Genomic DNA, 11,531 nt, shown 5'->3' with positions numbered 1-11,531 from the left:
TCCTCCAATGCCTCATAAATTCCTTTAAGCTTCACACCTAGAAACTCAAACACAGTAGAGAGCACAGCCCCATAGCCCACTTTGTTCTTTCTAGAAACACAGTGTGCTAGATGTTGATACATCAGAGAAGGAAAATTTATTTTGATCTTTTTAGAGAGACAGAAGATGATAGCCAGATCCATTAAACATGCTTGACTCTTTTTTTGAGTTCTAGGTAAAATTGTTTTTCTAACAAAGTTAAACAACAACTTGTTCAAAGGGCTTAGATCATTATGACTCATAACATTCTTCCCCCTTTCTCCTCCCAAGGACTCAACTATATCACCACTTAAGTAATCACCAACCTTCACAGTTGTTTTTCCTTTGACATACAATTCATAACCCCAAGTAGGTACTCTCAGAATTGTCCCTAATTTTTCAACATCAAACTCAATTTTCCTTTTATTAACTACGCTAGAAATCTTTCCTTGTTTAACTTGGAACTTGCTACAAAACTCATTCATAGCAATTGGATACAGAACATTATTAGATGCAGTAGTTAACAAGTATTCCCACCCTTGAAATTTGATTAAATCAAGAAATTCTAAAAACCTAGACTTCTTGCACCAGGAAACATCGAGTCTATGTCCAACAACATACCTTTCGGCACTTGCAAGAAGTTCCAATTGATCATCATTCTCTTCTTCCTCTCTCTCCTCCGTCTCGTTTTCATCACTTTCCTCTTGATCATCTTCTTTCTCCTGCTGAACCCCTTGTTCCAACTCCTCAACTTCCTGTATTTGCTCCTCAAGTGATTTTTCTTTTTCTTTCTTTTGTTTCCATTCTCGAACTCTTTCAAGCACACTTGAATTAGCAGTTTCTTCCTTTTCATTCTTGCTTTCTTCTTCTTTAGGGTTTGAAGTCAGGGGGTTGGGTTTTTCAGCGGGCTTGGGTGTTTCGGAAGTGGTTTTGTTTGTTTCGGAAGAGGGTTTGTAATTCACCATTGCTAGAGGAGAAGTTTCTTCTTTAATTGTAGTTTCCAAGTTATGTGAGTTTTCTGAAGATACAATTTCAGCAATGATAACCATGGTTTTAGATGGTGGTTTTGAGCTTTGATTGTTTTTACTGGAGAGGGTTAAAGTGATTTGACAGTAGAGTAAAAAGGTGGGTGAAAGATGCTTTTATATTGAATGAAGCGGTGTGATGGAATTTGATGGGTTTTACTGTTTAGTCATTTAATGGAACAAGTTCAATTAATTTTTGCAAATTAATTTTGGCAGGATGTATTTTCCAAAAATCGTTTTCTTTCCAAATTCATTTAATTTCCAAAATGAGTTTTATTTTTAAAATACACGTATTGGAACACGCTTTCAACACACATGCAATGTACATTACTAATCTCTTAAGAAATTAAGTGTTTAATGAACTAACCTTCAGTGATTAACAACGGTGATACTTCAGCTATGTTCAACACACCAAGATTGCGCTATATGTTCTTTTTGCTTTATTTACATTATTTTTTATTTTGCCATATCTTGGAACTTCAAAAGCAATCAAGTCAGCTTGATCATCTCAAGTTCCAATCTCAATTTCTCAAGTCTTTCTCTGTTCAAGGGCTTGGTTAGAATATCAGCAATTTGATTTCAGTTTGACAAAATTCTAACTTAATATTCCCTTGCTCCACATTGTCTTTTAGAAAGTGATGCCTAATGTGGATATGTTTTACCTTTGAGTGTTGAATTGGATCTTTAGAAATACAAATAGCACTAGTATTATCACAGTAAATAGGAACACATTCAAAAATAATACCAAAATCTCTAACCTGTTGTTTTATCCATAAAACTTGTGAACAGCATGCTGCTGCTGCCACATACTCAGCTTCAGCTGTGGATAATGCAACTATATTTTGCTTCTTGGAACCCCAAGAAACTAAACAAGGTCCTAAAAATTGTACCATACCTGAAGTACTTTTTCTATTAACCAAATCACCTGCAAAGTCGGCATCAGTAAAGCCATTTAATTTAAATGAATCACTTCTAGGATAGAAGAGACTCAAGTCATCAGTTCCTTTCAAGTAGCGAAGGATTTTCTTTACTGCTATCAAGTGGGATTCCTTTGGATTTGCTTAGAACCTGACACATAGACCTACACTAAAAGATATGTCAGGTCTACTAGCTGTTAAGTAAAGTAGAGAGCCAATCATACCTCGATACATAGTTTGATCTATGCAAGTTCCAGTTGGATCTTCATCCAACCTAGTTCCAATACCCATAGGAGTCTTATTGGTTTTTGCATTGTCCATCTTGTACTTCTTGATCAGTTCCTTGATATATTTTTGTTGATGGATCATGATTCCTTCTTCAGTTTGTTCGATTTGCAAACCGAGGAAGAAGTTTAATTCACCCATCATACTCATTTCAAATTGTCCACTCATTAGGTCAGCAAAATACTTGCATAAAGATTCGTTAGTTGCACCAAACAAAATATCATCAACATAAATCTGTACAACTAGGATATCAGTTCATTTGATTTTAAAAACAAAGTTTTGTCAATTTTACCACGTTTAAAACCATTTTTCAAAAGGAACTTAGATAATCTTTCATACCATGCTCTAGGAGCTTGCTTCAACCCATAAAGAGCTTTTTCAAGCTTGTAGACATGGTTTGGGAACTCTTGATTCTCAAATCCAGGAGGTTGTTCCACATAGACTTCCTCATCGAGAAATCCATTTAAAAACGCACATTTAACATCCATCTGGTACAGCCTAAATCCCATGTAAGCAGCAAAAGCAATAAGTAAGCGTATAGCCTCTAACCTGGCTACAGGATCAAACGTTTCTTTATAGTTGATTCCCTCCTATTGATTGAAACCTTGTACAACAAGTCTAGCCTTGTTCCTGACAATAATACCATGCTCATCTAGCTTGTTCCTAAACACCCATTTTAAACTAATTGGCTTCTTCTTGTTAGGTCTAGGTTCCAAATGTCAAACTTTATTTCTTTCAAACTCATTAAGTTCAGCTTGCATAGCATTAATCCAGTCAGCATCAGTTAAAGCTTCAACATAGTTTTTAGGTTCCATAGAGGAAAGGAACGTATAGAATGCACAGAAGTTCCTAAGTTGAGATCTCGTCTGAGTTCCTTTTGTGATATCGCTCACGATTGCATCCACTGGATGTGACTTCTGATGTTTCCAAGGCTTTGGTGTGAAGTCCTTGATTGGATACAGTCTTTCTTCATTGTTATTGACTGGTTCTTCAGTAGGAACTCCAACTTGATTCTCAGTTTGCACTTCTGCAGGAACTTCCTCATTCAATATATTCTGTTCTGGAACTTGTGGAGTTCCTGCTGCATTCTCCAATGTAGGTCCTTCATTTGCTTCTGTATTTGCTTCATTTTCACCTTGCTACTTCTGTAATGATGTTGATTCCTCATCTGGATCCTGTTTTCGCACAAGACCAATTTCAAAATCATCATCACAATCCTGTACATCAATAAATTGTTCAGTTTCATCAAATATAACATGTACAGATTCCTCAACTCACATTGTTCTCTTATTATAAACTCTATAAACTTTACTATTAGAGGCATATCCTAAGAAAACTGCCTCATCACTTCTTTCATCAAACTTTCCCAAGTTCCTTTTTCCATTATTGTGAACGAAGCATTTACAACCAAAAGATTTAAAGTAAGAAATGTTAGGTTTTCTCCCTTTCATGAGTTCATAGGGAGTTTTGTTGGTGATGGCTCTAACAGATACTCTGTTAAGGATATAACATGCTGTGTTCACTGCCTCTGCCCAGAAGTTCCTAGGCAGTCTGCTTGAAATTAGCATTATTCTAGCCATGTCTTTAAGGCTTCTATTCTTGCGTTCCACAACTCCATTTTGCTGTGGAGTTCTTGGTGCTGAGAAGTTATGATCCATTCCATGCTCTGTACAGAAATCATCAAACTTGGAATTTTTAAATTCTGTACCATGATCTGATCTGAGATGTACCAATGGATTACCTGTTCTTCTATGTTCTTTCTTTACAAAAGCAACAAATTCATCAAACGTTTCATCTTTACTGACAAGAAAGAATACCCAAGTATACCTTGAAAAATCATCAACAATTACCATAACATATTTCTTACCACTTCTACTTTGGATTCTCATTGGTCCATAGAGATCCATATGAATAAGTTCCAAAGGCCTTTTGGTGCTTACCATCTTTTTGGATTTAAAGAAACTCGAGTCTGTTTTCCTCTAACACAAGCATCACATACCTTATCATATAGGAACTTAATGCAAGGAAGTCCGTCCACTAATTCTTTAGATCTCAGTTTATCAAGTAAAGAAAAACTTGCATGACCAAATCTCTTGTGCCACAATAGAGGATCATCCTCAATAATACTGAGACATGTCAGACTGCTATTAGGAACCTCATTAAGATCCACAACATATGTGTTCCCTTTTCGAGTTCCTTCTAAGATTGTATTCCCAGTGTCATTGTGGATGATTCTACACTTATTAAAAATAAAGCTAACAGAGTTACCTTTGTCACAAAACTGTGAAATACTTAACAAGTTGTGTTTGAGGCCCTCGACTAAAAATACATTATCAATAGCATGGGAACTAGACCTTCCTACTTTGCCAATAGCAATTATATCGCCTTTCATATTATCGCCAAAGGTCATAGTCCCACCATAGTAGGCATCCAGTGAGAGAAATCTAGATTTATCCCCAGTCATGTGCTTAGAACAACCACTGTCGAGGTACCAAGTGTTGTTCCCCCTCCCTGGAACCTGCATGAAGAATCAAACGTTAGTGTCAGGAACCCAGGTTTCCTTGGGTTCCTGTGTAATAGGAGTGGGATTAATTTTCTTAACCCAAATCTTCTCTACAAACTTTTCATTCTTCTATGTACTCTTTTCTTTCTTAGGACATTTAACCTGCTTATGTCCTGTATTACCACAGAAGTAACAAACAATACTACTAGGAAAATTAACATACTTCTTTTCTTTCTGGAACTTCTTCTTAAAACCTAAACCCTTTGTTCTTTTAGTCAGAGCATTATTGATCCAGTCAAGAACTCTATACTCAACAGGTTGTTTTCCTTTTCTAACCTTCTCAAGTTCCCCCTCAAGTCTAGCTTTCTCCATTCTTATATTTTCCAAATTAAATTTCAATTTTTCAAAATTAGCATACTGAGCTAGTGGAGGAACTTCAGAGTTAGGAGTATCAATACCAAGTTTTAACAAGGACATTTCCACGTTCAAAAGTATATTATCATGTTTCAATTTTTCTATAGTCTCTTTTAAAACGATGTTATCATCAAAAAGACTAAAGAACCTGTATTGAATGTCAAACTTCATATTATCAACCCACTCACTATTTTCTCTGTAAGTAGTTAAAGCTTTGTCACTTTGCTGTTTAGCTCTATGTAATTCTTTAAGTTCTTCTTGAATGTCTAAAACAACACATATTAGTTTCTCCTTAGAAAAATGTCTTAATTCATTTTGAGAGAACCATACCTCAGCCTCAAGCTCCTTTAGTTTGGCCTTTTCATCAGTTTTGGCCATTACACATAGATGCGCAGTTTCTTCATGAGGTTGGTCTTCTTCCTCTTCTGAATCTGTGTCTCCCCAGGCAGCTAGCATTGCCTTCTTCGCATTGTCCTTAGTAAAGTGTGGCTTATAGACTTTGGACTCCTTGGATTGCTCCTTTCCTTTAGTCTTTCATTCCTTAAATGGACAGTCCTTAATGAAACAATCTTTTGCTCCACACTTGTAACAGGTAGTGTCTCTAGAACTTGTGAACTTCTTGTTCCTATCAAACATCCTGTTATTCATCATCTTTTTAAATCTTTTGACTAGCATCGCCATCTCTTCTTCATCAACTTTCGAGTCCTCTGAATCTTGAGCCTTTAGAGCAAGGCCTTTGTTTTTGGAACTTTCAATATTGGAACTCAGGTGTAGTTCATGAGTCATCAACGATTCTGCTAGCTGTTCCATATTGAACTTGGTGAAATCCTTTGCTTCCTGCATGGCAGTAACTTTGGATCTCTAACGTTCATCTTGCGGTAAGCTTCTTAAGATCTTTCTAGCCTGTTCATCAATAGGAATGTGCCTGCCAAGGGAACTCAGTTCATTAATTATATCATTAAACCTAGTAAACATTTCTTCTATGGTTTCCTTTGACTGCATTTCAAACCTTTCATATCTAGACATTAATAAATCAATTTTAGAACGTTTTACCTTATTTGTGCCTTCATGAGTTACCTCCAGTAGATCCCAAATCTGTTTAGCAGACTTACATCCCATGATACGATTATGTTCATGAGGTCCAAGTCCACAGTGTAAATATTTTATTGCTAAAGCATTCAATTCAAGTTTCTGATAGTCCTCTTTGTCATATTCAGAAATGAGTTTAGGAACTACCTAGTTTTTATCATTGGTCGCAATTACCTCAAAATCACCAGCTTCAATAACACGCCAAACCTGGTAATTTTCAGCCTTGATGAAGATCTCCATTATGTTCTTCCAGTAGGTGTAAAACTTACCGTTGAACATAGGTGGACGTTGGGTGGAATACCCTTCTTCAAGTTTCTCCTTGTAGTTCATTTCTCCTCAGGAACTTACTCAGCAAAATTATAAGCTTACACGTGAGAACCTTGCTCTGATACCAATTGTTAGTTGAAACGAACACTACAAGAGGGGGGTGAATTGTAGTTGAGTTCCTAGTGACTACTTTTTCAAAATATAAAATAGCAACACACACAGGATTTTACGAGGAAACCTTCCAGGGCCCAACTGGAAGTAAAACCTCGACCCTTCTAAGGGATTTCCAGATAAAAACTAATCCACTATAATAGGGAAAACACCAAGTTACAAACCTATTATATGACAAACCTTTGCTCACAAGTTCCAAATAGAACCTGCTACACAGTAGGACCCTATCCTACCCAACTCAAGTTCCAAACTTGAATTCTCTCGTACTCTCACAGTACTATTTCACAGCTTTTACACTCAAAGCTATCTTACCTGTATGCAAAATATTTTTCATACACACACACCCAATAACCCAACCAATTACAGAAAATATAACACCTAGAATATGTTAGGCAAGCAATACACGAAACCCGAAACAAGTATGACAAGATTAAAGCTTGGCAAACTTACACAAATTAAGCTCAGAGATTTCTTCACGGTAAACTCACAAAAAACTTATGAAAACATGATCTCTACTATTTATACAAGATTAACTCATATAGCAAGTAGGGTTTTTCAAAAGATAAATAAGTTAGTTGAAATAAATCACAAAATAAAGTTTTATGTAAATCTTTTAAGAGAAAATCTTTTCGGAAAATAAGATAATATAAGTTGTAGCAAAACGAATAATTAATATCTTTTGATAAAACCAGATTTTAAGAAACAAATTATCTTGAACATCTTTGCTTAAAATCTTTCTTTTATCTTTTTCCGTTTAATTAAATTTGCCAATTATCTTGTCATGCCTCTAATAAGTTTCGTGCATATCTACTTAACATATTTAACAATAAATCTAGAAGATAAAATCTTAACTAAATTAATATTGTTGTGCCGCGTTTCTGTAATACTGAATTACTTGGGCTTCACGCAGACCAGGACCAAGTTCCTGCTGTCACTCGTTCTTCATTCTTCAACTGGAACTTCGCAGACTAAGTTCCTTCTAGAACTTACTGTCTTCAACATGCATCATCCAAGTTCCTGTTAGGGAACATTCCTGTTAAGGAACTCAGTTCTTGTTAGAGAACTCTTCTTCTATATTATTTGACTTTTCTTTAAAGGTCTCTTCATGTCTTTTTAGCCTAAGTTACTCTTCCACCTCCAAGGTCAACTTCACATGTACTAATCAAACACTTATAAACCTTTATTAATTGAGTTTGCTTTAGTTTAAGTTCATCATCATCAAAACCTTTAAGCTTCAATAGGTTTTCTTAAAACTGTTCATGTACAATTAGCTTTGCAACTTGTTGATCTGATGACTAAAGCATTAGGTTTTGATCAACATAGGTTTCTTAGCTCGAAGATTGGTACTGTTTGTCAGCCTCTAGTTCAAGATTGGATCATAGCTGCTCCATCTTGAGAGGGGGGTGTTAAGATGTTGATATTTTTTATACAGATATGAAGTTGCTGACTAGAAAAAGTTTGCTACAGTTAGCCGCATTTCTAGGAAGTTTGTTAGAAGTTAGTTGTTGTAATAATGATGTATTTGAAAGGTTGTAACACCTCATAATAAACTAACTAAACATTTTCACAATTTTCTGCTTTCTCTCTCTTAACAGAACCTTTCTTCTTCTATTTCTCTCTCTAAAATTCTCAGATAATTATGAGATTTCACATTTTTACTGAATTGAATTTATTTTTACAGAATTGAAATTATTTTCGTTAAATATTATTTTTTAAGATGAAGTAAACAGAACCTTAATAAACTATTTTGTACTTAAATAAAATGAACTAAGCACAATCTTACTACTTGTAGTTTAATACTACGTAGGACCTAAGTTATCGGGTATAGCCGTATAGCATACTTCATAAAAAATGATGTGTCGTGGGACCAAGAAATGCTTTGTTTCCTTTGTATGAATGGTCATATATTGTGCACATTTTAGATTAAACTTTCTAGCCTCTCACCCTTTTGCCTTTCTTAAAAGCTTTGGCTTTTGTTTTGGTCGCCACCACCCAACATGCAACTAAAAAGGTTCCATTTAAAAGTTCCTTCAACAATCTTTGGTTATTAAAAGATAAAAGGAATAACCTTTGCTATTGTATTACTACTATTTGATGAGTGACATTTTTGGCACTCATTTGGTTCCTTTTTGGATGATTTTTATTTCTTTTTATCTTTCTTTTCTTTAGTTTCCCTTAGTTTTATTCTTGTTTTCTTCATTTCGTGCTTTTTGTAGTTAGTTTCTCTATTTCGTGCTTTTTCTTGTTTACTTGCTATTTTTCCTTTTTACTTGCTTTTTATCCTTTGATTGTAGGTTGTGATTGATTATCCAAGGATTCCCGGGCTTCCTTTCCATAGTTTTCCATTGATTTTCATGCCTAAAGCTTGTGCAAGAAGTTTCAAGTCAATGAGAGGTTCAAGGAGCATGCTTCAAAGTCTTGTTTATGCCTTCCTCATGGCTCATTTTCTTCAAGAAATTCAAGGAAGTTGCTGCCTACCTTGTCCTCCATCATCATCATCTAGGATGCGTGCACCTCGTGAGCAAGGGCAAAGAAGAAAGGAGGAAGCTGCAGCTATGTGCGGGCGCACTTGAGGAGTGTGCGGCCGCACATCTGTCGTGTGCGGCCGCACATCAGGTGTGTGCGGGCGCACATTCCTGGGTACACTCCTTCGAGCGCCCGCACCAACGTGGGTCTATTTTTGGACGTCTTTCCCAACTTCCTTTTGGGATTGTTAGTTATTTCATTCCTTTTATAGAGAGAAGTTTGGATCTTCATAGGGAGAATTAGATTAGATTAGATTTTAGAGAGAGAAAACATTAGTTCTTAGCATTTTTAGAGAGAGAAAGTGTGGTTTTGATGATTGATGATTGAAGATTGCTTCATTTGATTTGATTTCTATCAAGTTTGTAAGGATTCTTTACTCTTTAATGCAATTCAAAGTTTGATTTCATTAGTATTGTTGTTTGATTTGATTAATTGATAGTTGATTGATTTTGTTTGTTTCAATTTGATTTCAATTGATGAATTTGGGAATGATGATTAGTTTAGCTTTGATTTTGTTGTTCTTTATGGATTGTGAGTAGTTTATTTGCTAGGGTAGTGGTGAAACATGTATTGATGATTAATTGAGGTTAATTTGGGGGAACATTGATTGAGTTGATGATGTGATTAAATTGGTTGATTGATTACGTGCATGTGTGTGTTTGATTTAGGCTTGATCACCCTAGTTATTCACACTAGATTACATTGTAAGCTTGCTATGATACGGACCATTGATTAGTAAACTTGCAATTTCACGATTGAGGTGCTTTGTGACGTTCCCTAGGTAGTGTTTAGCGTAGTTGACGCTAGTTAGACCTCTAGGTGAACCATCTTAGTATGCTCTTTTGGATACATGATGATTTTCCTTCATATCGCTTGACTTAGTTGGTTTACCCTCCCAAATTACCGTTTCCATTATGATTGCATGTGGATCCATTGCTCTAGTGTCTTAGATTGATTTTATACAAGTTTGCATTACCTAGTTTAGCCTTAGCTCTACCTCAAACCCCTTCTTGATTCCGAAATAGCTTGATTTAGACATCGTGCACTTGATATCCATTCCCTTGGGTTCGACCTTGACTTGCCACTACGCTAAATAGGGGTTAGTTAAGCTATAAATTTTATTTGATTGGGTGGGGTGGTAGCCCAACGACCTACCGTTCTCCTTCCCATCAAAATGGCGCCGTTGCCGGGGAATGGTGCTTGAGTGCATGTTGTTTTTGAGTCTATTTCATTTTGATAAAATACAAAAAGATTTTACATTTAGGCTACACTTGTAGCCGTGCTACTAATATTGTCTTTGAGTTTTGTGTGTGTAGATCCCAAGTCATGGGAGGTAGTTCAAGAGTTACCTTGAAGGAGCTTGGAGTGCCCGGGGCTTATAGGTATGAGAGCGCCATAGCTCCACCTATATCACCGGAGAATGACTTTGAAATAAAGCCGGCAATGATCACTCTTATTGAGAGGAGACAATATGGTGGGGCGAAGAACGAGAGCCCATTGAACCATCTTAAGGAGTTTGAAAAATATTGTAACACAATCAAGATTAATGGGGTGTCTCAAGAATTCATCCGCCTTAAGTTGTTCCCTTTCTCCCTCATAGGAAGATCTTTGGAATGGCTAGATAAAGAGATGAAGCCCAATTCATTGAAAACTTGGGATGATGTCACCAAAGCTTTCTTGTTCCGTTTCTATCCTCAAAAGAAAACGGCGGAGGCAAGAGCTTTGATTCAAGGGTTCAAGCAAAAGCCTAATGAAAGCCTTTATGAAGCATGGGAAAGATTCAAGGATTATCAAAGGGAGTGTCCACACCATGGGATTCCTACCTATCAAATCATACATATCTTTTATGGTGGGTTGAGTTCTCATGGGAGAGCAAGTTTGGATGCCGGAGCCGGAGGCCCAATCATGAACAAGACGGAAGAAGAAGTGGTTGATGCTATTGATGAAGTAGCTCGTCATTATATGAATTGGCAAGAAGTGGAAAGAGAACCAACAAGCAAGGGTTACTCGATCGAACAACTTAGTGTCATTAATGATTTGACCACTTTGATTGCGGATTTAGGGAAAGAAGTTATGTCTCTCAAGGAAAAGCTTGAGAAGCCTCCTTCCCAAGCTCCAATTCTTCCCTCCCAAATTAAGGGGAGAGGTACATCTTCTCACTCTAACTCCAATCTTTCAACTTGTTGCATGATTGTGGAATGTTGGCCATGTCAATTATGTGGAATGAATGATCACAATGCTTCTATGTGCCCAAATGTTTCTTGTAGTGAATGTGATGCAAGTGAAATGGAACACATGAACTATGTCAATAATCAT

General features: G+C 36.3%; 1 non-coding gene across 1 annotated transcript; it reads right to left on the bottom strand.

Moving 5' to 3' along the window:
- Positions 1-10,926: 10,926 nt before the first annotated feature.
- Positions 10,927-11,032, bottom strand: LOC145577314 (small nucleolar RNA R71). Its single transcript, XR_014098759.1, has one exon. It is a non-coding gene; the product is annotated as a small nucleolar RNA R71 (small nucleolar RNA).
- Between the last annotated feature and the right edge of the window lie 499 nt (positions 11,033-11,531).

The sequence above is a fragment of the Chenopodium album genome, chromosome 13, assembly GCF_948465745.1.
Source record: "Chenopodium album chromosome 13, dcCheAlbu1.1, whole genome shotgun sequence".
NCBI lineage: Eukaryota > Viridiplantae > Streptophyta > Magnoliopsida > Caryophyllales > Amaranthaceae > Chenopodium > Chenopodium album.
This window is presented reverse-complemented; position numbering and strand designations above follow the sequence as displayed.